We start from the raw sequence: 22,049 nt of genomic DNA on the forward strand, positions 1-22,049 counted from the left end.
GAGACACACAGAGACACACAGACAGAGACACACAGACAGACAGAGACACAGACACAGACAGACAGAGAAACACAGACAGACAGAGACACACAGACACGGACAGACAGAGACACAGACACACAGACAGAGACAGACAGAGACAGACAGAGACACACAGAGACACACAGACAGAGACACACAGAGACACAGACAGAGACACAGACACACAGAGACAGACAGAGACACACAGACAGAGACACACAGAGACACAGACAGAGAGACACAGACACACAGAGACAGACAGACAGAGACACAGACACACAGAGACACACACAGACAGAGACACACAGAGACACACAGACAGAGACACAGACACACAGAGACAGACAGAGACACAGACACACAGATAGAGAGACACACAGACAGAGACACAGACACACAGAGACACACAGACAGACACAGACACACACAGACACACAGAGACACAGACAGACAGAGACACACAGAGACACACAGACAGAGAGAGACACAGAGAAACAGACAGACAGACAGAGTCAGACTCTATACAGCCTCATACGCTTTGGTCAGAGTGGAGGTTTTGGAGGAAATCTATTCCTAAAGGTCGCAGGAGTCTGAATTTATTATATGTCGTTTGGGGTTCTTAGACGAGCTGATAGACGTCAGTCCTGTGCCGCTCAGACATGTACATTTTGATGGGCGGGGCTTTGAAAAGTGGCATTTTCCTTCCTTTGAGTCTGGGTTAGGGTAACCCTGGGTCTTAAGTCTGTGGATCCTCAGCAAAGCTAACCAGCTCTATGGGGGTCGTATCGCGATGGGACTAAATAATCCTAACAGGAGCAGTGTTGGGGGTAACGAATTACAAAGTAACAGATTACAGTAACGATATTACTTTTTGGGTAACGAAGTAAACTAACGCATTTCACTAAAAATATCGGTAACTACACTACTTTACTTGACTATAGTAACCCGCTTTTCTGCGTTACCCATGCCGTGTTTACCTGTGTGTAAAGTTCTGATCCGTTTAAGTGATGTGTGTGCACACGTGTTGCATGTGTGTGTGCTTGCCTGGGCACTGTTGTCATGGAGATCAATTTGAGTGACGTTGCTGCTGGTGCAAAGGGGGAAATAGAGCTGGATATGGAGACGAAGAGGAACAGGCTTTTAGCCAGCAGGGCGTCCGGACTGAAAATAATAAGAAATTAGACGCACTACTTTTAGGCAGGGTGTCCTAAAGACTCCCTATTTTTTCCTCCCGTTTCCCCCGGTAACCATTGAAACGATGTTGTGATGATGCATGCAAAAACTGCGGCCAGCACTTGCCTGTCTATACCCGCTTAGAGTCTGTCCAATATCAGTTTGAACACCAATAAAACGATTCCAACAAGATGTGAGGACACGGTGGAACAGCACCTATTAAATGCTGGAAAGTCTCTTTGCGCAAAAGCGAAACTTGGCTGTACAGATCATAAACTCCCCGCGACAGAACTCTCTTCTCTCTCTCTTTGAGCAGTTAACTAAAGAGATCAGCTCATCTTGTTATGATTAGGTCAGGAGGTGGACCCGAAAGCAGACTGAGACGGTAGGTATATGTAAAAACAATAATATTTATTTACAAAAAAACGAATAAACAAAAGCGACTTCCAAAACAAGCGGAAGTGAATGATTGAGTGAGAGAAGAGAGAGAAGTGAGAGTGCAGCAGCGGAGAGTTTGGCTCGGCGATCTGGCGACGTTACAGCACGGAACAAACTCACTGGGAGAAGAAGTCAGCAGAGGAGTTTCCCAGGAGAGTAGGGAAAGCAGACAACGACCAGTAGTTTCGGAGGTGCAGGAGACGTGGCGACCTGGAGCGAGGAGAGACGGGTGAGTATCCAGTAGACGGTAAGTTTTAAAGCGAACGAAAAACAGCATGACTTTACCGACTGAACATGAACAACGATCTGACGCCGGTGACGGGGAACGGCTCCGCTTTTAAGTCTTCCTGATTGCTGAACAGAAGCAGGTGAGGCGGAGCCTCACAGGTGTAGTCAATCACCGGCGTCTTGAAGGAAAGTAGGTCAACCACGCCCCCTGCATAGAGAGAAGGAGGAAGAGCATGCAGCAGCAGCACACACAAATAATAATAATAAATAATAATGTGAGGAAGGTGCAGGTGAGATCGTGACACATCTGATGCATCTGTTATTCCCTTAATTACAGCGCTAAAGCATCTTCTAGATTGAGACCAGGGAGTGAAAACAATGAAAAATGCGCTCTTGAGAATCTGTCAACACATTTAACTAAGATCTACTCGGATCTCCTGTATCTCATCGCGACTGTACTCGATCCTCGTCATAAAGATCATTACATATGTGTCATATATGGATGTGGGGTTAAAACTGCGCATAGAGAAATTATCCAGTCTGCGTTGGATCATATGGTTATACATGCCATTATGTCTTTCTCCGTGTCAGCAGATGAGGTTCGTGAGGTGAGGGAGAGGGCGGAGCTACCGCGGCCGTAGCAGACGAAGCGGAGAGAGAGGAGGCGGGACTTCCGCTACAAGTAAAGAGACGCTTGATTTGTTCTCTCGCGTTTGTCCTTACAGGCTCCGGTAGAAACATGGCGTCTCGCTGCTAACAGTGGCTATGCGACCGCGGCCCGCGACCATGTTATTTAAAATTACTTTTTGAAACACTACGAAAATGAAACAAAGAATATTATACAGCGACTAGACAATGCAGGAGCACATAATATGTATACAAAAGTGGATTTTGGGTAATATAAACCCATAAATACTACATATTGTCCCTTTAAAAGTACATTCATCTTCATGAAATATGACTTTTTTGATAATACACACTTACACACTCTTACACACACTTCAGGAATAGGACCCCACCAGGTCAAACTTACACACTTCAATACCATATGTGACCACTGGGGTCCCGATCCCACACACACTTTTTCATGAAAACTGACTCTGTGGGGTCCTTTTTTTTTTTTAATAAAATTGCACAGGGCCTATCAGGAGGCTGTTTTCTATTGATTGCAATGCTCGTGCCAGGGAAAACTGGGCCCCACCGCGTGAGTGAAATGTCAGGATGTGGTCCCCATCAGGAGACACACACACACACACACACACACACACACACACACACACTGAAGTTACACATAACACGCCAAGTCACTATTGGAAAACGTGAAATCAAACTTCAGTCTTTATGCTGATGATTTATTACTTTACTTAAACAAGGAAAATACATCTATACCAAAGTAATCTAAATACTGACACATTTTTCAACTTTATCGAGGTATAATATTAACATTAAAAAACGGATTAGTAGTAGACAAAAGCATAAATCATTTGGAAAAATGTGAAAAAAAGTCTTTCTTCCACTAATTAACCTCTTCTTCACGGCAGACGCAGCGACAAAAGCGTCATAAAACCATATCTAACTTTAACAAACACAGACATGCTGCATACCCACAGAAAGGTCAGAAACTCAGCTAGAAGCTCATATAAATCATTCTTATGTGCACGAAACACAGTTAAAACACCGATTGATCAAACAGCAGGAGCGAAAAAAAACGTAACTGCGCACACATTGAAAAGCGGCACTGGAGCGCCAGCGTGATTATGTAAACAAAACAAAAAAAAAAACACGTGTCAGCTGGACAGCAGAGAATCTACAGATTCCAGCGGTACCTTTTTTTATCACTCTACGACCAAGATTCACAGACCCAGCCCCAAAATAAGAGCAAAACAACTGACTTTCAAGAAATACAAGCAGAAATGTTGTCTTACCTTTGTTGTTTATAAAAACAAGTTATTTCCACCGGAACAAAATCACTTCTAATGAAGAACTACACTTCCCAGCATGCTTTGGGAACAAATCCCGGTCTGATTGATCATTACAGAGCGACATTAGATCGTTCTGATTAGAGAAGGGCGAATGTCCGCACAAATGCTACATATGCATTTATGTCCTTTTGACTCACTAATCTAGTGCTTGAAGTGATCTCTTTAATAAAACCTCTGTAATTTCACTCTGCTTTATTTCAGCAGCATCAGACTTTGCACAGCTCATGTCCACGTGTTGTTATATGACCTCCATGTGTTTTTAAGCTCCTACTGAATATTTTAAAGGTGATATTTGCTTTAAAATGCAATATTTTTTTAGGCGAGTTAAAAAAATCCTTAATTTATGCGGTGTTCCATGTACATTTACTTTGACACAGTGGCATCTACAGTGAAACTTACACCTTTGGTGGAATCTCACAAGTGTTATCTGTAGTTTGATACCAAGATAATTCACATTGAGCTTGCAACTGCAGAGATTTTGGTTAGGGTTAGGTACAATATAGCATATGTATATTATTTATATGGCTTTATTAATAATCTTAACTTCGACACACACCTTCCGGCTCAGTGAAGTCAGTGTTGACGGCTACTAATATTCCAAAATCCCAAATCAAACTAAAACTCAAGTTTCTATAAAGACGTATGTAAGGAAGATATGACGAGGAGCTAGGCCTTGAAGAGCTTTAAAGGTGATTTGTAAAAATCTTACAATAAGGCCTTTGTGCCACCTTGGCTTACTTCAGCAGATGAAGGAGGAGGAGAACAATACAGGAAAGGGTTACTCAGAGAACTGAGGGAAAAGACAGATTACAGTGGAATGCTGCAGAACTGTAGCATTTTCACTAAGCTAGGGAGTGATTTACCGTTAAAGTCACTCAGGCACAATGACAGAGCATTCCCAGCTGTGAACATATCACTGAGTCACTGACTCCAGAGTCTCCATCATTGATCATCTCCATTGTCTAAATATGATGAAGATAATCACTCGTCATTATAATGTCAGTCACCCATTTTTAAATTTAAAAGCAAAGCTCTTTCTCCCTTGAATGGATGGATAATGTTTGTGTGTATGAGAGCTGTTCTGTTGTTTCATCCTTGTAAACTTGTTTTTCTATTAAAGTATAACAATAATAATAAAAAAATAAATAATAATCATTCTTTTGTTGGGAGAAAAGCTGAGCAGTTTTCTGCTTGTCCTCCTCTCACTCCCACAATAAAACAGTCAACGGAGATTGTGGAATTTGACCTTGACCCCACTCTGCAACAAAGAAAGCTGGCAAAATGTTTTTAATGGATTTATAATGACAGAGATATCCCGACAAATACTGTATATATACACATAGTATCTGTAAGCACAATATAAAGAGGCCTTTAATGTCAGCACAATTCTGCTAACAGAAAGTACCTTCATGTCTGTTAGTATATCATTCAGACATTCATTTTGCTTTGTGGACACTTCAAATAAGATGAATTATCCCTTTACCACAGCATATTCACTAATTATTACAGTCGCAGATTAGATTAAAGCAAAAAAAAAAAAAACGTTTTTGCCAGTAAATTTTTATTATTTTTGATTTTAAAGGGGAAAAAAATAGCATTTTCATATACAGAAAATCGGGAATCTAACCATCAACTTTCTGGTTGAAAGACAAGTCACTCAACCACTAATCCACCGTCGCCTTATAAAAAAAACCTTTCATGAAGTAAAAATTATATACCAAGTAGCCACCAGGGGGGGACTCTGTTTTTAAGTAACTAAACAAAAACAAGACATTTTCTGACTTTTTGGCTCCATAGCAACAAAACCCTCAAAGCTCCTGGTGTTAATATATAAATAATCTGTGGTTTTAAACTGCAGTTAAAAAACAAACAAACTCTGAACTCTACACTCACTTTGACCTCATGTTGCCTGTGAATCCTGGTGAAACACCGCCCTCTGCTGGACGTCTACTGTCTCTGCACATTAAACATCTGAAAATAAAAGAGAGAGGGAAATTAGAGAGAAGATTATCACAGAAATGATAAGAGATTAAAACATTATGCAGAGGTTAAAAGACTGTGCAATATAGAGTGTCTTGCATCCCTTTTTTCTCAGCCCTACCTAGGGAATCGATGAAGTCATTTTCACCAACTATATAAACACACCTGGGCAAAAAGTACTCAAAATGTTTAAAGTCGGATCGAATTCCTGAAATATGGAAATACGTCACTGTCACAATTCAAAGTTCACATGGCTTGTTTTTATGAAAAAAAAAAGAAAAGAAAAACGCTCTGTTTTGTGACTTCTGCACAATTATTGCTAATTTACATCACTACTAAAAATTGAATCATAACTTTGACTCAACAAAACATAAGACAAAAAACACCTGCATTTATTAAAGCCTGAATATGTGACCTATAAGCACACACCTGCAAGAGCTGTGTATTATTCCTGATTTGAAGGCGGAGGACCCGAAAGCAGACGGAGACGTAGGTATAATTATAAATAATAATATTAGTTACAGAAAATGGGTAAATAACAAAAAGCGACTTCACAAAAGCGGAAGTGAATTTAGAGGATAGCGAAAGTGAGAGAGAGAAATACAGCTGCGACAGGTATGGCTCGGCGCTCTGGCAGTGTTCCTTCAAGGAACAGACTCACGGAGACAATGGTGTGAGCGGGAGTGATTCCCAGGAGCATAGGGAAAACAGCAAGGACCAGATGCTTCCAATGACGCAGGAGACGTGGCGACCTGGAGCGAGGAGAGACGGGTAAGTATCCAGCAAGGAGGTAAGTTTAGAATGGACAATTCAGGAGCATGACGTTACCAACTAAACTGAGAGAACGATCTGACACCGGTGAAGGGGAACGGCTCCGCTTATGAGTCCTCCTGATTGCAGATGAGGAGCAGGTGAGGCGGAGCCGCGCAGGTGTAGACAATCACTGGCGTCTTGAGTGAAAGTAGGTCAACCACGCCCCCTGCAGAGAGAGAGGAAGGGAGAGCACAGAGCAGCAGCAGCAGCAGCAGCAGACAAAACAATAATAATAATAATAAATAATGGAAGGTGCGGGTGAGATCGTGACAATTCCCACGGCAAATGACCATGGGTGCACCTGTATGGAGGATGAAATGTGCCAAAATTAAATAAATAAATGTGTCATGAATTAATTAAATTTATCTTGAATTAATTAAATGCGTCATTAATTCATTAAAATACCAATTTATTTTATGCAATAACATATATAATTATTTTACGATTACATTAATAGTTTCATGTTCAGAAAGTGCCTGAATTAAATAAGTAAATAAATGTGTCATTAATTCATTAAATGTGTCATTAATTCATTAAATGCATTGTTAAATGGGTCATTAATTCGTTAAATGTGTAATTAATTCATTAAATGTGTTGTTATATGTGTCATTAATTCATTAAAATACCAATTCATTATATGTAAAAAAATATATATAGTTATTTCACTTTATAATTAATTATTTCATGGTCCGTGTTGCAGTGCATCATTCATTTATTTATTTATACTTATTGTCAAACTTTAAACCATCAAAGTCAGTGGGCGGGGCTAACGCTGATCTAGCCTGATCCATTGCTTTGGTCTGAAGTAGCATGCCTTTAGAGAAAAATAATGGAGGAACTTTCTCGGAAGTTGGTGAGAGAAATTTACAATAGTACCCAGCTGCAGCCCCGGAAACCAACCTATGGAGGACCATACCTGACATATCAATAAATAAATAAATACAGGAATAAATAAATGCATGAATAAATAAATACATAAATAAATGCATAAATAAATAAATACAGGAATAAGTAAATAAATGCATAAATAAATACACAAATAAATGCATAAATAAATATAGAAATGCATAAATAAATGCTTTATATTTATTTCTACATTTCTGTTCACCTACATTTATTTATTTCTACATTTCTGTTCACCTACATTTATTTATTTATTTATTTCTGTGTCCATATGTTAATGAGGTAGGAGGTCCTAACCTCAGTCAGACAGCATGATCGGTTAAATCGGAGAGCCAGACAAAAGCAAACGATTCCCATCCCGAGTCGTGCTACCTGTAACGTTGCAATAAGCTCCAGTCAGTCCCATGGCCTCGACCGGGAGGTTCTGTTTTTTTCAATAAAAACAGCTATGATACACAGTAGGGTAGTAAAAACATGGCACAGGTGTGTCTCACAGCTGTGTCTCCAGACGGCTCAGGTTTTTGAACCTGCGCTTGTTGTGTCCACCAGAGTGCAGGATCTTGACTGGGTGAGATGCCGTCTTCAATCGTGTAGACGTATTGTTGTGTCCAGCCCCGTCTTAAACATTAGTCACTGGAGAGAAAAGCTGTTGTCACCATGTAGGCTAACGTTACAGGTGACTGACACACTCATCCTACAAAGCAGCCTTTCAGTACCACGGACAGCGGCCGAAGCTCCACAGTTAGCTTAGCGACCCGCCCTCACCTAATCCATTCACAAAAACGGGCCATGACTCATCCTCCGCGATGCGCGCACCATCATTTCAGAGCGCAGGGAGCATGGACAGCAGGATCTTCTTTTCGTGGACGGCTTCTTTAACCTCGCTTCTTTAACCCCCCCATACTTGACCTTGTCCCCTCACACACACACACACACACACACACACACACACACACACACACACACACACACACACACACACACTAATCAATGGGGTACAGGCGCAGCACAAACACGCACTCGGGGATTGGATTGGAACAGAATGGCTACTTTTGGAACTTTTTTAATGTTTTTTTTAACTTAAGAAATATATACATTTATATATTATATATTTTATAAAATATAAAATAAAATGCTTGAGGGGCTTAACTGGGGCTACACAGATTTTTGACGGGGCTATAGCACCCCCTAGCCACGGTGTAGCGCCCCTCTCCAGGGCGGCGAGCTGAGCTGAGCCATGTCATTGAGCTGAGCCAAGTCATCCATTATTCGATCCAGACGAAACTGAACATAATCGTTGGTTGTTGCGTGGTTCTCTAAATCGTTCGCTAATGATCGAAAAATGCCATCACTAAACCAGAGATTGAGCAGTTGAGTGGGCGGGCTGCTTGCTAACAATATTTCTGTCCAGGAATCAGCGCCACAAGGCAGTAGTAGTAGACCCGAATTGAGCACACACCTGTAACCAATCATGCTGTCTGACTGAGGTTAGGACCTCTTACCTCATTAACATATGGACACAGAAATGTAGAAATAAATAAATGTAGGTGAACAGAAATAAATAAATAAATAAATAAATGTAGGTGAACAGAAATGAAGAAATAAATATAAAGCATTTTATTTATTTATTTATGCATTTATTTGTGTGTTTATTTAGTGGTGCATTTATATATTTATTCCTGTATTTATCTATTTATGTATTTATTTATTTATGCATTTATTTATTCCTGTATTTATTTATTTATTGATATGTCAGGTATGGTCCTCCATATTGTGGAGGTGTTTCACGAGCGACAGTGTCTTCTGACTCCGGGTCACAGGTCGTCAAAGGGACTGCAGCGGGGAGTCGTGACGAAGCTATTTTTAAACACTGTTAAAACAATGTTTTGATAATGAGTAGCAGTGCATCCACCGTTCCAGAGAGGGAGCTGTGCTTCTGAGAGTGGGTGTGCTAATTATGTCACTTCCAAGTATTGGTCAATCACAAGACAGTTGGGAAGGCTCTACAATTAATCTAATTATTTTTTTATTTTATTTATTTATTTATTTTTTTAACCTGTCCTGCCCAGTACCTGGGACATGTAGTATGGTTGACTACGTGCCCTGTGGTGTTAAGCAGATTTGCTGTGCGCAGGGCAAGTCTCTGATACTTGGCCTGCAGTGTTTTTATTCTTATTTATTTGTTTTATGATCGTGGTAACCGGACGGAACAGGGGGACGGGGAGTGGACAGACGGGGGAAGGGAAAACAACACTAAACAATTAAGGTTATACAAAACAGACAGAACATACTTCACAGAACATACGCAGCACTAAACAATTAAGGTAATACAAAGCAGAACATACTTCACAGAACAAAGCATAAACAACACTAAACAATTAAGGAACTACAAAATAGATAGAACATGCTTCACAAGACAGAACATGAACAACAACAAATTAATACTGAACATACTTCACAGAACATAATATTCATTTGTATTTGTAACAGGTATGGTTTCTAGTACTCGTTAACGACCATATCAAGAGAGGTTATCCAGGTTTGCAACAGCTATATCAGTTCAGTTTAATATTATAGTGTGGTGGGGTGCGTGTGTGTGTGTGTGAGTGTGAGAAAGCATAAGCGCGCACGTGTGTAAATGTGCAGGTGTTGTCATTAGATGTGGTTGGAATCTGAGTGGGGGACCGAGCCATTGTCCGACCAACCCCCAGCAGCGAGCCAGTAAGGACCCCGATGCCCGGGACCTCCAGCAGCCATGCAGGGCAGGAGGAGCCCGCGGCCACCGCCCCCCAGAGTGGCCGCGCATCCACCCCACAGGAGACCAGCCGGAGGGGTGCGGGGCGGAAGTCCCCCCACGCAGGGTCAGCCCCTGAGGGCAGATGGCGGCAAAGCTACGGACAGAGGCCCAGCCACCCCACACCCAGGTAGATCGAGGAGGTCCAGGCCTCCCGCACCCAGAGCCCACTAGTGTCCCGGGGTGGGGCCGGCCCACCACCGACGGGGGCAGAGCCCCCCCAGGCCGCCCACCGGGAAAGCGGGGCAGAGCCCGCCACAACCACCCCCACCACACACCAGAGACCGACCGCACGTCCCCCATCCCCAGGAGGGGCAGGTAGAGGCTCACACAGGACCCCAAGCCAGGGGATCCCTAAAGACGGAAGACGGGAAGGCCCCCAAGCCAGTCCAGGGCAGAGCTCCCAAGCATAGGCGGGGACAGAGGTCCGAGGAGCCGCCATGCCCGACCCTGCGGCGCCCCAGCCAGGGTCCCCACCAAACATCCAAGAGTGCCGCTGCCCATCGCCAGCCCCCGCCGGGTAAGCAGTCAGCCGCCCACCACCGCACCTTCCGGGAGGTGCCCGCCCACCACTGCACCCCCCAGGAGGTGCGCCGTGATGGACAGCAGCAATGCCCCCCAGGTCCCCCCAGCCGAGCGTAGGCGACCCGGCCCCCCCACATCCAGCGACACCCCCAAGCCGCCGCAGCCGTCCCCCACCCAAACAGCCAGCCCCCAACCAGACTGAGGAGTGAGCAGGGGTCGGTTAACCGGGAGAGTACTCATGCCCAATCCCCAGCCCCCATCCTCCAGGGATGACTTGGTGGTGAGTGTGTGTGTGCATGTGTGTGTGATATGGGGTATGGAATATGAGGTATGTTGTAAACTAGTGTGAAATTAAAATGGAGGGGGAAGGCATGGCACGGACGCCCCACTGCTGGCTGACAGTGGACATCAACGTGCTCCCTCCCCCACCAGACCCTGTTGTCTATGGTGCGATAAAATTTGGGGGGAGAGCGGCAGGTCGTGGAGAGTGGTCCCACCATGTGGTGGTTCCAACTCCCCTCTGTCCCGCCATTCCTCCCCCCAGTGCCCTAAATGTATGTGGGGAGGTGTATGCATCCTGGAGGGATATTGAGGTGGGCAAGAGCAACCCTCCCGCTGGATGCCAGCTTCCCGACTGGCAGAGCCATGTGCCCCGACCCCGCCCACGTCCCCGCCCTAGGAGGGGGGTCCGTCCAGGTCAGGGACATACCACAGTGCCCCACGAGCATCACCAGAGCGGAGGGGCAGATCCACCCCCCACCCGACCAGGGGGTAGGCTACCGATGGGCACAGCCCCCCCAGATGAGGCGGGGCCCCCACCCAGACCACCACGATGCCGCCCACGACTGCGCCCCCCAGTCCCCTGACCCCACCCATCGCCCAGGGACAGCCCAGTCCAGGCCCACGCCCCACGCCGCCTCCGAGGACCCCCATAGCAAGCCGGTCACCCGTACGCCCCCCCCCACGTCCCCCAAGGGACAGAGGACGCACAAGCCCGCCCCCGGGTGCAGCGGGGGTATCGCAGCGCACACCACCCCACCCCCCCGGCACGCAGGCCCTAAGGAGAAACCACCCCCCCCGCCAGGGGCCAACCCCATCCCACGGGACCCCGCGGGCCACAGCGTGCAGCGACCCAGAGCCCCCTACCCCCACCCACGGTGCGAAGATAGTCCAGGCCCAAGCCCACAGCCCACCACCTCCCAGCCCCCAAAGGCCCCCCACGCCAAGGCGGCGACCACCCCACAACTCCCCCCCCCCCATCCCCACAGGACAAACCCACAGCCACCAGGGGACAGCAGACACAGGGCCACCAAACCCCACAGACCACCAGACGGCCCCCCGCACCTCTGGCCACCGGCTCACAGCATAGCAGACTGACCGGCCAAGGCACCATCACCCACCTGCTCTAAGAGATATAGTCAATTAGTGGGGCCCAGGTTAAGTCAAAGTCAGCCGATTGTTTTTTTATAGAGGCAGACATTCTCTCCATGGAGATGTGATCTGATGTTAGATTTCTGAATTGGTCTAAGCTTAAATGTTTCTTATTTATCCAATTCAGGAGGATAGTTTTTTTGGCGATGCTTAGGCTAGTGACTAGTATGTGTGGTTTATTCGTGTCTATATGTATCTGATTTAAATCACCCAATATGCATAGTGCTGGGGAAGGTGGTATGGTGCAACCAAAACATGCTGAGAGGTCCTCACATACCCTACACCAGAAGTTATACACAGGTGTGCATAGCCATATAGCATGCATGTAGCTGTCTACTGTGTTCCCATTGCAGTTTGTACAGGTATTTGATTGTGAGAACCCCATTCTGAACATCCTTTGTCCTGTGTAGTATTTTGTATTGTATTAGTTGTAGGCCTGGATTTTTTTTATCATTTTGAATGTATTAGAGGATATTTGTAGCCAGAAATTTTCGTCTGGGCTGATAGATAGGTCTGCCTCCCATTTAGTGGTTGGTAGAGAAATTGTGCTATCGTTTTCTGTTAATAGTGTATATATTTTAGACATAATTTTTGGATATATACGTTTTAGTAGTTGTTTGATCATCGTCGGTAATTCTAGGTCTAATTTACTAGTTTTAAACCTTGTCTGAATTACAGATTTAATTTGTATATATTCAAAAGACGTGTTGCTGTTGATGCCATATTGTTCCACTAAATTCTGAAATGGTAAGAATTTGTTATCTTGGATAACTTGTTGTAGGTGTCTTATTCCCTTTTCTTGCCATGATTTTAGTTTTAATGTTGTTTTATTCCGCAGGATGTCTGGATTATTCCAGATTGGGGTAAATTTACATGGGACATGTGAGGACCCAGTGAGTTTAATAAATTCCCACCAGGCTGACAGGGAAGTATTTATATTTATGCTTTTAAAGCACTGGTGCCGTTTGATGGTTGTGCCTATAAATGGCAGATCGGAGATTTTAATTTCTTTGCAGAGTGTTTCTTCTATGTCGAGCCACAGGCTGTCCAGTGGGTTGGGTTTAATCCATTTTTGGACATAATGAAGCTTATTAGCTAGAAAGTAATTGTGGAAGTTTGGAAGTTCCAGACCCCCATAGGCTTTGGCTTTTTGGAGGGTTTTTAAGCTAATGCATGCTGGTTTGTTTTTCCAGAGGAATTTAGTTGTGGCAGAGTCTAGTGATTTAAACCAACTCGGTGAAGGTTGGGTGGGGATCATTGAGAAGACGTAATTGATTTTTGGTAAAATCTTCATTTTTATAGTGGCAACTCTCCCCATAAGTGATATAGGTAGAGAATTCCATCGTAGGAGGTCATCCTCTTTTGATTTAAGTAGTGGAGTATAGTTTAATTGTGTTAGATCTGGCAGCCTGGAGGAAAAATGTACACCCAGATATCTGATGTTTCCTGACTTCAGAGGGCTGGATGGTGATGATTTGAAGCTATAATTGATAGGAAGAATAATTGATTTTTCCCAGTTTATTGAGTAATCTGATATGGCTGAAAATGTATTAATAAGTGAAATGGTTTCGGAGAGAGAGCTTTGTGAGTTTTGAAGGAAAAGCAATACATCATCAGCATAGAGGCTTATTTTGTGATGTATTTTTGTTGTTTGAATACCTTTAATGTTTTTGTTTACACGAATTGCTGCTGCGAGTGGTTCTATAAAAATGGCAAACAGTGACGGAGAGAGTGGGCAACCTTGTCTGGTGCCCCTCTGGAGGGTGAAACTTGGAGAAGTTTGATCATTTGTCCGGACAGAGGCGCTGGGTGAACTGTACAGAATTTTGATCCAGGAGATAAAGTTTTCTCTGAATCCAAATTTTTGCATTGTAACAACAAGGAATTCCCAGTTTACTTTGTCAAATGCTTTTTCTGCGTCTAGTGAGACCACTGTTGCTTGTAGTTTATTGATTGTGCAGTAGTCTATAATATTTACTAGTCTGCGTGTATTAGTAGTTGAATGTCTATCCTTAATAAATCCTGTCTGGTCTGGGTGGATTATGAAGGGGGTGATTTTTTCCAATCTCCTTGCTAGGGCTTTGCAGATGATTTTAAGATCTACGTTTATGACTGAGATTGGACGATAGCTGGATGGGAGTGAGGGGTCTTTATCTGGTTTAAGGTGGAGACAGATATGTGCTGTGTTTATGTGTGGGGGAAGACTGCCACTTTCCTTAATTTCTTTGACCATTTTATAGAATGTTGGTGCTAGTGTAGGCCAAAATGTTTTGTAGAATTCCACTGGGAATCCATCTGGTCCTGGGGCTTTCCTGTTTGGCATATGATGTAGGGCTTCACTTAATTCAGCTATTGTGATATGGGATTCCATCGACTTGACCTGTTCATTATTAAGTTTTGGTAGCTCTATGGAGTTAAAAAATGTGTTTATGTCTGTACTAGATGAGTTATTGTTTGATGAATATAAGTTTTTATAGAAATCTCTAAAAATGCTATTTATTTCTTCCGGTGAATGGGTTAATTTACTGTCTGGGTCTTTAATGGAATGAATAGTTGTTTTTTCTTTATTTAGTTTAAGTTGGTTTGCTAGGTATCTACTGGATTTATTGCTATGTTCATAATTTTCCAAGCGTAATCTCTCCAGTTGGAACTGTGTTTTTCTCTCTGTTATTTTGTTTAATTCAAGTTTTAATTTTCTTATATTGTTCAGGAGGTGCTCATCTTTGGATGCAGCATAAGCAGTCTCTAGTGCTTTTATGTTATGTTCTAGTTCTGATTCCTGTAATTTTTCTTTCTTCTTTTTAAATGAGGAGTAGGAGATTATTCTACCCCGCATTACTGCTTTAGCAGCCTCCCAGAGGACACCTGGTGGTGTTCCTGGCAGGTCATTGATGTCTAGAAATACTGACCACTCTTTTTCGAAGTATTTGATGAAATTTGGATCCTCTAGTAATGATGTATTAAATCTCCAGTTTCTGGTTGGTGGTGTAGTGGTCTTATTAGTTATATTTAGTGAAACTGGTGCATGGTCACTGATAGTGATAGGGTGGATCTGAGTGTCTGTGATGTCTGAGAGAAGTGAGCTGTTGGACATGGTAGTGAAAATAGTCTCCACCTAATATAACTTAGTCAGAAAGAAGTCAATTCTAGAGTAGGAATTGTGTACAGGTGAGAAAAAGGTGTATTCTTTGACAGCTGGATGACAAGAGCGCCAAGCATCACAAAGACCATAGTCATTCATGTATTGTTTAAGTGTTTCTGTCGATTGCCAGTTCCGTGTTGTTCCTGCCTTACTGAGCCTATCGAATTCTGGGTCGAGTGCCATGTTGAAGTCCCCTCCCATTATGAGTGTCGTGTCTAAGTGAGTGGACAGTGAGGTGAAGAAAGTGTGGAAAAAGGAGGGGTCATCAACATTTGGACCATATATGTTTGAAATACAGAAGTCTGTGTTATTGATTAATAGGTTGAGTATTATAAATCTACCTTCTGGGTCTGTTGTAGTATTTTTATGTGTGAAATGTAGTTTTCTATTGATCATGATTGCTACTCCTCTCTGTCTTGAGTTGTAGTTTGCTGTGTATATGTGGGGAAATTGTGAGGAGGTGAACTGGCAATCTGTCTTAGATAAGTGTGTCTTGTAGTAAGACAATGTCTGCTTGAAGGCTATTTAAGTGATTAAGAACTTTAAGCCATTTATGCTTAGAGCCAATTCCGTGCACATTCCAAGTGACAAGCCTGAGTGTATTCATGTTATTAACCTTATCTATTTATGTAGTGTAAACTATGTGTATTCTCTGTGCGTAAGTGTGTGTGTGTGTGTGTGTGTGTGTGTGTGTGTGTGCGCCTGTCTGACAGTCTATGTGGAAATTATGAACATGTGGATGTGTGTGTGTGTGTGTGTGTGTGTACGCGCTTGTGATGTGTGTGTGTGTGTGTGTTATATGTGTGTGCGTCTATCTGATGTAGGCTATGGCCTATATGTGGGTGTATGCATGTACGTGTGTTTACGCGCTTGGGATGTGTGTGTGTGTGTATTTGTGTGTATGTGTGTAAGAGAGAGAGTGCATGCGTTCGTGCTATTGTATATAGGGGTCTTGTATTGATATGGTCATTAATTACAGGACATATATTGTCAACAATGACATAGAAACTTCCAAAAATACATGAACATAGAAAAACATTTAAACAAACATGGAAGACATGAACGTGAAAAACACATAGGAAGACTAGGTGACAGACCATCGAACCAAAACCAACAGGGTATACTTACCGTGGTGTTTATTACAGAGACGTGCAATGATAGCATTATTATGTGAGTTTGGTGACATGATACGAGATGGGATAAACTCATTTTTGTAAGGGTTTAATTACAAATTAATCGCTTTGCTTTTTTATAACTTTAATACAGCCAGGGGGTTACCTCTTTGTCCCGGTATAACTGACCGTTGACGTAGAGCTTGTCCACTGCGACCACTGCTCGGGCTCCACCGTCGATAAACTTCCTTCTCGCCGGGAACAGCCTCCTGCGTCTCTCCAGGATCTCCTTTGGGAACTGGTCATTGACGCTGAAGTCCGTGCCTCGTAGCTCCCTGCCTCGACTCTTAACCAGTTCCTTTTGTTTAAAGTGTTCGAATTTGACCACAATCGGAAGCGGACGGTGACCTTCCTGCCGTTTCCCTCCTAGGCGGTGTGCTCGTTAAAACGGGATGTTTTTGACTGTGTCCGACGGGAGATTCAGTTGTTTTTCAATAAAGTTCCGTACCGTCGCTTCTGCATCCTCTTCTGTTTTTTCTGGGATCCCAGAGAAAACCAGATTGTCCCTCATGCTGCGTGCCTGTAGATCTATAACTGTTTCCTTAATATGTCTGTTTTCTTCTTTAAGTAACCTCGTTTCGTCAGTGAGGGTTTTTATTGATCCTTTCATCGATTTAGAGGTAGAGGGATGTAGTGGACCGACTTGGAGAACCGGTCAACCACCGTCAGGACCGTGGTGTTCAGGCGCGACGGCGGAAGACCGGTGACGAAATCCACCGCGATGTGGGACAATGGGCGACGAGGAATGGAGAGGGGTTTCAGGAGACCGGCTGGAGGGCGATTGGATGTCTTCCCACGGGCGCAGATGGGACAGGCTTGGATGAACAAAGAAGTCTCCTCCGGCATGGAAGGCCACCAGAACCGTTGGCGTAGGAAGCGGAGAGTACGGTTGTTACCAGGATGGCAGGTGAGCTTGGAACCATGAGCCCACTGAAGAACCTCCGATCGTGCCGCACCGGGTACGAAGAGCCGAATAGGTGGACCGTTCCCCGGGTCAGGTTTCGCCAGCTGGGCCCGACGAACCGTCTCCTCCACCGGCCAGGATGCAGCCCCCACGATGCAGGAGGGAGCCACGATCGGATCGGGGGATGAGGAAGGTGGATCAGGTGAGAATTGTCTAGATAGAGCATCGGGTTTAACATTACGAGAGCCTGGTCGGAAGGTGAGGGTGAAGGCAAAGCGGCCCAGGAAGAGAGCCCAACGTGCTTGCCTAGAGTTTAGTCTTTTGGCATCTCGTAAGTAAGAAAGGTTTTTATGATCAGTCCATACAATAAAAGGAAGTGACGCACCTTCGAGCCAGTGTCTCCATTCCTGTAGTGCCAAGATGACCGCCAACAGCTCTCGGTTTCCCACGTCGTAGTTGGTCTCAGCTGGGGATAGGCGGCGACTGAAGAAGGCGCAGGGATGTAGCTTCTGGTCTGCAGACGAGCGTTGAGACAGCACCGCACCAACCCCAGTGTCGGAGGCATCAACCTCCACGATGAACTGGGGGGAGGGATCAGGGTGGGAGAGAATGGGGGCAGAGGTGAATAGTACCTTAAGGTGCTTGAAGGCGGTGTCAGCGTCGTCGGACTAGGAGAAGGCTCGCTGTGGGGAAGTCAGTCGAGTGAGGGGTTCTGCCACCTTGCTGTAGTCTCTGATGAATTGCCTGTAGAAATTGGCGAACCCCAGAAATCGCTGCAGCTGCTTCCGTGTAGCGGGAGTGGGCCAGTCCTTCACCGCGCTGATCTTAGAAGGATCCGGCGACAGCTTCCCCTGGTCCACAATGAACCCCAGAAAAGGGACAGACGAGGCATGGAAAGTGCATTTCTCGGCCTTGGCGTACAGCTTATTCTCCAATAGTCTCTGTAGAACCATACGTACGTGTTGGACGTGTTCCTCTTCAGTTTCGGAGAAGATTAGAATGTCATCGAGGTACACAAACAGGAACTTGTCACGTAGTACGTCGTTCACCAGATGTTGAAAAACTGCAGGAGCATTGGTCAGACCGAAGGGCATCACTAAATATTCGAAGTGACCCACTGGGGTGTTGAAAGCCATTTTCCACTCGTCGCCCTCCCGAATACGAACCAGGTGGAAGGCGTTGCGAAGGTCGAGCTTGGAGAAGATCTTGGCCTTGCAGAGCGGACTAAATGCAGCGTCCATGAGGGGAAGAGCGTACTTATTATGGACGGTGATGTCGTTGAGTCCGTGGTAGTCGATGCAGGGTCTCAGAGTTCCATCCTTCTTCTGGACGAAGAAGAACCCTGCACCGACTGGGGAGGAAGATGGACGAATGAGTCCGGCGGCCAACGACTGATTGATGTAATCCTCCATGCAGGTACGTTCAGTCTGTGATAAATTGTACATGCGACTGGAGGATAAGGTAGCCCCGGGAAGAAGGTCGATCCCACAGTCGTACGGACGGTGAGGAGGAAGGGAGAGAGCCAGCTCCTTGGAGAAAACCTCCCCCAGGTCGTGGTAGGTCTTGGGGATCGTGGATAGGTCAGGAGATTTAGGCGTTGAAACAGGAACCACGGGAGACGACGGCATGGCTGAGCGGAGACACCGGGAATGGCAGGGAACACTCCAGCCGGACAGTTGCCCCGTAGCCCAGTCGAATCGAGGGTTGTGAAGCGCCAACCAGGGGAGACCCAAAACGACGGGAGACGATGAAGACGGAATCAGGAACAGTTGTAGTAGCTCATGGTGGTTGCCGGAGAGGACCAGAGAGATGGGTTGAGTTCGATGGGTAACGGTAGCCAAGATTCTGCCGTCTAAGTCAAGGATCTCCTTGGGTTCCTGGAGAGGCACCGTGGGAATCCCGGCCTGGTTAGCCGTCTGTAGGTCTATGAAGCAGTCGTCAGCCCCAGAATCGACCAGACAGGATAGGGAGATCGACTGCTGCGCCCACCGAAGCTGGCCAGGAAGAGCTACTCGTTTGTGGCCAGAACAGGAAACAGTTCCGCCCGCCAACACTCCTGCATGTGTTGACGGGCTCAGTCTTTTGGCCGAACGGGACAGAAGCTACGGCGATGGTCCAGCGCCCCACAGTACAAACATGCTCCCCTTCTAAGCCTCACCATCCGCTCCGCTCCCACTAAGGTTCTTAATAAACATTGCACGAAGTGCAGAATCATTCCAGCCACTCTCCGCGGTGTGAATACGAAATAAGATGGAGAAGTCAGCGACGGAAGAGTTACCCTGTTCAGTATTGATTAAACGTGTGGAGATATCTGACTCTTGAAGAGAATGATCAAAAACCTTACGGAGATCGGTGGTGAATGAATTGTAATTAATGGAGGCTGGAGCGGCGTTGGACAGTGTAGCTGTTGCCCACTGAGCGGCTCGTCCCGACAACAAATTAACCACAAAGGCAATTTTAGCGCTATCGTTGGGGTAAGTGAGAGGTTGGAGACTGAACACTAGTGAACACTGAAATAGAAAGCTAGCACATTTCCCAATATCCATGGAGAAACGCTCAGGAATGGGAACAAACGGTGCCCGTGGTGAGGTAGCGGAAGTAACTAACCCGATGCTACTAGGAGCAGCGTTCCTCTCCGAATTAGCGGAGGCGGAAGTAGCTGCGGCTACCGGAAGATTAGCAGCCCTAGCGGTTTTAGCCGTTAGCTCCCGAAGCGAATTCGTTATCTCATTGAGGATCTGGCTGTGACGACCGATTAATACGCCCTGAGCAGAGAGTGCCTGTCTGAACGCGTCAACGTCCGCCAGGTCCATGTTTGGTCAGATCGTTATGTCAGGATTAGTTAGGGAGTGGACCCGGAAGCAGACGGAGACGGTAAATTTCAAAACAAAAGATATTTATTTACAGAAAAACGAGTAACAAAAAACGACTTCCAAAAATAGCGGAAGTGATAGGGACAGGTTTAGGTTAACAGAGAGAAGAGAGATTGCAGCTGCTACAGGGACGGCTCGGCTGAATGGCGGTGTTCCAGCACGGAACGAACTCACTGTCTTGGAGACAACTGATGAGATTCCCAGGAACGTAGGAAAACAGGAAACGACCAGTAAGTTCACGGAGGTGCAGGAGACGTGGCGACCTGGAGCGAGGAAAGGCGGGTGAGTATCCACAGCAGGTAAGTTTAGCAAGCAAACGACTAGCATATCTTTACCATGAAGCATGTAAAACGATCTGACGCCGGTGAAGAGAAGCAGCTCCGCTTATAAGTCCTGCTGATTGCTCATCAGGAGCAGGTGAGGCGGAGCCGCGCAGGTGTAGAGAATCACCGACGTCTGAGAGAATGTAGGTCAGCCACGCCCCCTGCAGAGTCAGAGGAAGGAAGGAGCAGCAGCAGCAATACACAAATAACAATAGTAATAAAATATTGAGGAAGGTGCAGGTGGAATCGTGACATTGCCGCTGTTTTCTTTGACATGACAACTGGCTCAAAGTACTCGTCGATGTAATCCTCCAGATCCTCCAGTCTCCCTCGATTGTCCTCTTCCCAAGTAGAAGGAAAATACAACTGAGAAGTGTTATTTTCCTTTTCCGTTACGTCCCAACTAACCCCTCATCAGGAAAGCAACACAACAACCAAAAGATCTGCAGGTCAACGTGGTGTGGAATTAAATTAAAGCTTTATTTCCAAATTCATCAAAAGGGTTCAACAAGGGTTTGTGAAACAGAAAATGGTGGGAGAAATGGGCTGAAGTGGTAGGTGCCAAATCATTGAAATCAGAAGAACAAAACAAGGCCTGACTACTCCTAACTTACAACACACAAAATCAAAAAACAAAGGCCTAACTTAATTATCTACAAAGAGTCTTTATCAAAAAATACATGTGTGGCACCAACCAATAAACCTAGTGTGCTTAACAGAAATATACCTACGTGATGTAAAAATGTAGGGTACCCAACTTACCTAATGCACCAAATCTACCCACCACAGAATCACAATGAGTCAAAACTAAAGTTCACAGACACAGCAATCGTGAGGGCAAGACAGAGAGCGAGATCCTGTCAGCAGGCCCTTATGACTTGGCCCAGTCCATCCCCGATTGGCCAACTCTTAATGGGGAACTGAGCTTCCCAGGTGGATGCCACTCAGGTTGTTAGCACCTGGGAAGAAAACAGAAAGGAGGGGAGGGGGGAAAGCAGAAATGCACACACGCATCCACACTCCAGCCCTCTGGCTGTTTGGCACGTAACATCCCCACCCTTACAAGTCCAAACAAGCAATGTTTGGAACAACAACAACAAACTACATAATGCGTGACAAAGTATCAGCAAGAACATTATCGGATCCTTTCTAATGGCAAATGTCAAGATTGTAGTTCTGAATGATGAGTGACCAGCGCATGAGACGTTGATTATGATTGTACATCCTTGAGAGGAATACCAGTGGGTTATGGTCTGTGTAAACAGTTATCGGACCAACACTTGAATCCAGGTAAACTTCAAAGTGTTGTGGGGCAAACAACAAGGCAAGAGCTTCCTTTTCGATTGT

Source organism: Microchirus variegatus, assembly GCF_963457635.1.
Source record: "Microchirus variegatus genome assembly, chromosome: 12".
Taxonomy (NCBI): Eukaryota; Metazoa; Chordata; class Actinopteri; order Pleuronectiformes; family Soleidae; genus Microchirus; species Microchirus variegatus.